Source organism: Triticum dicoccoides, chromosome 1B (assembly GCF_002162155.2).
Source record: "Triticum dicoccoides isolate Atlit2015 ecotype Zavitan chromosome 1B, WEW_v2.0, whole genome shotgun sequence".
NCBI classification, from domain to species: domain Eukaryota; kingdom Viridiplantae; phylum Streptophyta; class Magnoliopsida; order Poales; family Poaceae; genus Triticum; species Triticum dicoccoides.
Window position 1 is genome coordinate 616,455,984 of NC_041381.1, and position 6,351 is coordinate 616,462,334.

The following is a 6,351-nucleotide window of genomic DNA, read 5'->3' on the forward strand; positions in this document are numbered from 1 at the left end:
GTTGATGGCCATGCGATAACTAATCCTGCTGCATGACCAATAATGTTGAACTTTTTTAGAGGTCGTATCAACTGATCTGATTTTGCTAATGTAGCATCAATTCGCACTGCCCAGAATTGATTACCAAGATGAACACCCTCAACTTTATATTCTGGGTCAGTGCTTTGGAGTGCACCAAGAGCAACATTCTTGTTTGGATTTCCCAAGCTCTTCAAAAATACTATAGTTCTGACCTGTTCGTAAAAGAGAAAACCATTTGTAGTATAAGCAATTTGAAACATGCAGATAATCATGTGTAACATAAACTTAATACCCATACATCTATCGAGTCGGCACCCAGGCAATTTTTTGCACTGCATTGTTGTTTCTGTAGAATATATTTTGTGCAACATTAGTATGCAATATACTTGAAGCAGAAATGAAACAAAGAAGAATAAGATTTAGAAGATGTATGTCATACATTCGCATGCTTTGTTGCATTACCTCCTCTTGAGACCTTACTAATGTTCTGGCCACCATGCTAATCGCAAGATGCAAAATAATCAGAATAAGCAAAAAAAAACTGAGTATAGATGTACACATGATGAATCAGAATGGTACCGTATACGCAGAGTATGCTCTAACCCATTGAGGCGTATTGTTAAGTTGGAGGTCAATTTAATAATACAAGCATAACTGTTTAGTAAATAATGGCATGTCATGTCGTGCACTAGATTGTTGTGTAAGAAGGCTACATGTATAATAATAATTGTTAAGTTCCTTTTTGTAGCTACCATCTCTTACAATGCCACTTATCCACTCTGTTATGTTAAGAACTATTGTTGCTAGCAATGTATTTCTTAGCAAATCTACACAACAGTTTAGTGATTGTTTTTTCATGTATGAGGTCTGCAACATTATGCAAACGAAAGGCTGAAATAGCAATGTGAAGAGATTTTTCTTCTTGGTGAAACTAATTGCACTTTATCTCTTAGATTGTTATATCAGATATTTCTACTCAATATTGAAACTGTTATTTATGTCACACATCATTTCTAGCATGCGTATGCGCTGGAAATGTGCAAAAAAATAATCTTGATGCATGAGAGAAGAGATGCATTGTGAAATAAGCTTTAGAAGTTTAAAAGATATGGAGTGCACTAACCTTATTTGCACTAGAGTTTTCCTTCTCTTGTTGCACATTTTCATCATGGATAGAAGTATCTTTGTTCTGTGACAGAAGATATATCAGAAGATTTGGAAGAATTGTAATAAACATTCCAACCATGAGAAGACCAAGTAACAATTGATTGTTGCTCAACCATATTGGACTCCAAACAATACATAAATGAGCATATCTTATCCTTAGAAGGACGTTTGTTTGATGGTTGCATCTCCATGTCATAGAGAAAGTTTTCCTTGCTTTGTAATGAATGTCAAGAGGTGATTAATTTCTATAAAAAACAGAATATATTAATGCATCCATACACTACCATCACATTATTATTCTGCCCAACGTTACCAAGTTGTTGACTACGACTGTCGCTATATACTCTATCTATTGAAACAAAATAAGAAAATGATCATATTTATTTAAATGACTTCAACTTTTATTATTAGAATATTCTAGAGATAATTACTTTTTGTTTTGAATTTGTCTTGCCAACACAAAGAGCATCTTGAGATGTAGACTTCTGACCCAAAGAACCCTGTAAAGAGAACCTAACAATTAATACATGTATTGAATAATGAAGAGCATTCTAAAGATAGACATTTTGCTCGTTTTGAAACGGATTCAGAGCTGAGAATAAATAAGCATACACAAGATAACCACATGATGAAAAGAAGCAACAACAGCTATGCAAGGAGTATTTGGTGCTTTAGATCTGATCTCATTGGTGTATCATCATAAAAGTTTTAATGGTAATCTTCTCAAGATTCTCGACATTGGTAATAAGTTAAGAAAAGGAAGGACATACTAACCTTATCTGCACTAGTGTTTTTCCTCTATTGGTGCACATTTTCATCATGGACCAAAGTTTCATTCTTCTATGACAAAAGATATACTATAAGATTGTCAAGAACAACAATAAACATTCATGCTGCAAAATGTTTGAGTAATTCTAAATTGCTACTCAACCATGTCCGATTCTAAACAATATATCAATGAGCATACCTCATCCATAGAAGGGCATTTGTATGATGGTTGCACCTCCATGTCATTGAGAAATGTTTCCTTGCTCTGTAATGAATGGCAAGAGATGATTAATTTCTATAAAAGCAAACATAAATGTATTAATGCATCCATACACTACCATCACATTATTCTGCTGCCCAACAGTACGAAGTTGTTGACTATGACGGTCACCATAAATTCTCTGTCGATTGAAACCAAACAAGATTAAGAACATACTTGAAAAATGGCTTCAAAATATTTATTATACCTTTCTAAAGACACATACTTTTCTTTTTGAATTTGTCTTGGCAATAAAAGGAACATCTTGAGATGTAGATATCTGATCCAAAGAACCCTGTAACTACTACCTAAGAATTAGTATATGTATTGAATAATGGAGAAATTCTTCGAATTTATCTGTCCTTCAGTGTTTTTTTCTTCCCTTTTAGTTCCAGAATCTCAGCATCTTGGTTTTCCACTTTTTCTCCAACTTCTCCATCTTCAGTCTAACAGCCAAAAGATCTTCATTTGATGTATCCTCCAATGAACTAAGGTGTATATTCTGAAAGTGGCGTGAAGCTGACACATCAAAGACTTGATTTGGATTTGGAACCCGTCCCAGGCCATGTATATGTCCAGGCTTGTCTGCGCCGAGTACCGCATTCAAAACATCTCCCTTCCATGCTGTCTTTCCTCTACTAGTATCTACTAAAGCTGGATTCTCCGCTATACGCTTCTTCAAATCAACCTATATACATGAATAGTGTATGTCAGAACAATGTGCTAAACAACATTATAATTTTAAATAAAAGAGTCGATACTATACCACTTGCTCATTCATTTTCTTGTCGCTTTTGTGCTTATGTGTATGCATGTATAAGACAGCCCGATGTGGGTACTTCTTTTCTGGATCCTTTAGTCTCTATTGGTCAAATGGTTAATTTATTAAAGACCTGCAGTACAAATGGGATGTAGATGCATATAGTTTGAGTTCTCATAAACTGACCATTTCTTCTCGAACTCGTGGAAAACTCTTAGTTCCAGCCGTGTGTTTGGACTTCCTCATCGCACAATTTCTCCTATTCGTCTCACTTATCCCCTATCAAACAATTGTATAATGTATGCACATGTATTTTTCATAATTTCGTACCATGACTGAGCAACATGTACATAACGAATCTGGCGAGTGTATACGTACCTGTGCCTTCGGGGTCATCCAATTACTGACCAGAGTAATCCACTGGTCCTTAATCACACCCTTTGGAACATTGGTGTTATTTGCTTCCATGCTCTTATTTGCATCAAAATGTGGTGCTTTCAGATCTGACTTATGTTCCCACCATCTATCTCCAATTTTTTTAATATAATCTTTTCCATGCGAGGAGGGTAAAGAAACCTCGTCTACATTTCAAATAAAACTATGGTTATGACAATGCTAGTATGTAAAGCATAGTGATGTTAGCAAAAGAGATTTAATGTACTCCAAATATACCTTTACTTGCGCTAGTATATCCCTTTTGTTTCTTTGTTCATTTGTCTTTTTTTCTCTCTCTCTCCTATTAGTTTTCTCCAGTCCTTGTAGCTCAAACTACATAGTTTTCCATTCCTAGCAACCGTGCCAAGAAAATTTCCAAGACGTGTAGCTTCTTTTCCAACTGGCTGGTCTAGTTCATTGCACTGGACCACAATCCTCTCCCCTTTTGGAAGATTCCATGTTTCTTTTAGCCTTGTCCTCCCATGCTTGGTTGTTTCTCCATTTTCATCTAATCATGGATAAATGTCCAAAACATTTATAATTAATCACACATAAACAATTGTGTGAACTATCTTTAGATGTGCACTCTGAGGACAACTGATAGTGTTATTCACCATTTTACTGAGCATTACAAAGATAACACGATGGAAAATCACCACCAATACAAAAGAAGTGAATCTTACAGCAATGCAAAGACATGATGCAATGTACTATTGCATGCTGAAGCCTTTTGCCCAACAGTTAGTGTAGCTAGCCAAGTAAAAACTTGAAAGTGCAATGCGTTCTATATGCTACATGGTTTAGTTTTAGTTGTTCTGATGACCATGGTCCTGACAGCCACACCATACACCATCACATCTAAAAAGTTACCATTCAGTTCTGTTCTGGATAAGATGGTACTGCAATTGTTGATTCTAATTCTAATTTTTCAGAATGTCTAGCAGAGTGTCAAATGGTAATTACCTTGTTCATTAGTAGCAGTGTCGTCCTGGTCCTCTTCATCATCACTATCATCCAAGCCTTCTTCAACATTACAAGATGATGGTTGAGCATGAGATGACTCAACATCTTTGAACATGGCATTCTCATGTTCAACATGTTCCTCAGTCATGTATTCATCATTGCATTCAACCACATGTAGGTTACTTCGTGTCATATCAAGTCCAGGAGGAAAACCAACACCAAAACTGAAAAAAATGTAAATTAAATCAATGTAGAATGTACTGAGAAGCCTAGAGAGGTATAAATTTGCCCATAGACATTGTCTAAATTATGCATAGGCATGCCTTGTTTTCAGTTCTTACAAAAGATGCAAGAAAAAAATAGTCACATGCTCATCACCTAGTTAATTTACTGGTATATGGTCCTCCGAATCACACCCGCGGCTAAGTGGTGATAGGCTGATCTTACTGTCAACTCCCCCTTCTGGTATCCATTCATCACCAGCCTGTCTCCTATAGCCATAGCCACCCTCCCCTTCTCTGCTATTTGTTCTGCCACAGCTAATTGGTGGTAAGCTGATCTTACTACGAACCCCTTCTACTCAAAATTAAGTCGAGCGAACTGACGCATCTGACACACGGTGAAACTCATCACTCATATGGTGGAATAGGGGATCGATCGATCGATCTAGTCACTGGCACTGAATCGATTTATCTAAATTTATTTCAGCATTAGGTGCAAAGACAGATCCGCCACCGCTCTCCACGGGTGAGGGACGAGTGCTCGTCGAGGGCAGCTGTGGCCGGCGGCGAACGCAGTGACGCAGTGGACGGATCTATCAGAGGAGAAGGAGGTCGAATGCAAGAGAGAGCCCGGGGGAGGGGGTGGGGAGGCACTGACCTGCAATCGGAGAGATGGACAGAATCGCCTGCCGCCGCCGGTCGTCAGAGATGGCCCAGAATCTCCTGCCGCCGCCAGCCGGCAGAGATGACCCACGACTTGTGTTCAACACGACTTGTGCTGTTGAGATAGATGGGGGGAGGTGCGCAGGATTTTTGGGCAGTTTCCTTAATTTGGAGGGAAATAGAAAAATGGAGGGAAGAGACCGAGGGAAAGAGGAAAAATAGAAGGAAAATGGAGGAAGTTGAAATACATTCAACCTCCACTGGCATTACTCTCAAACTCTTTTTTAGTATGATGATATAAGACAATTGAAATAAAGTTTGCATACTATTTTCCGTACATTAGCTGAACTCGGGATTGGATTTAAAAAATGACCCAAGTATGAGCCGTTTAAGTTCAGTCTGATAATTCATACTCCCTTCGTCCGAAAATACTTGTCATCAATATGTCTAGATACATCCTTTTTTATCCATTTTGATGACAAGTATTTCCGGACGGAGGTCGGCGATCTAACTTTAGCCGCCACCCCATGATCCGATCCCTCTTGCCGTCACTAGGGTTAGCCAACGGGCAAAGCCAGCACCATGGCGGCGGCACGGAGGTTGCTACTCATCGAGAGCCCAATATGAAAGAGTGGTGGGTTGTTGCACGAAGACAACAGTGATGCATGGTTGGGTTGCGGCTGCCGCCCGGTGACACTCGAGGTGGTGACACAATCCCCGTTTAGGAATAATGTTCTCCCCGGTCTTTCCTTGTTTCGTTGGTGTATTTATCACCAATGGAGGGCATGTGGGGCCATGTCTCCGATGGGTCTTCCAGGATGCGGTCGGCCAGCATTCATGGTGTTTGGAGTTTCTCCGAGTTTTTATCGGCATTTTCTTCTTTGAGGCGGCGATTTGATTTGCCTCCCACAATTGTCTCCTCACTGCTAGTGGATGCAGGAGAAAGAAGACTTCAGCAGGCTCAAAAATTTAAAGGTACTTTTTTATTTCTGTATAGGTGTGCTCAGTAGGACGTGTAATGCGTAATATACGGCCTTGGGCCCTTTTGCAAAAAAAGTTCATCCTTGATATCAGTTGAACTAGCACAAGTGATG

At 38.8% G+C, this 6,351-nt stretch overlaps 1 long non-coding RNA gene across 1 annotated transcript; it reads right to left on the reverse strand.

The window, feature by feature from the left end:
* Nucleotides 1-479: 479 nt before the first annotated feature.
* Nucleotides 480-2,357, reverse strand: LOC119310174. The gene is made up of 5 exons (XR_005150667.1): nucleotides 2,295-2,357; nucleotides 2,156-2,221; nucleotides 1,963-2,028; nucleotides 1,145-1,210; nucleotides 480-520 (listed from the first exon to the last, which is right to left on the reverse strand). It is a non-coding gene; the product is annotated as an uncharacterized LOC119310174 (long non-coding RNA).
* Between the last annotated feature and the right edge of the window lie 3,994 nt (nucleotides 2,358-6,351).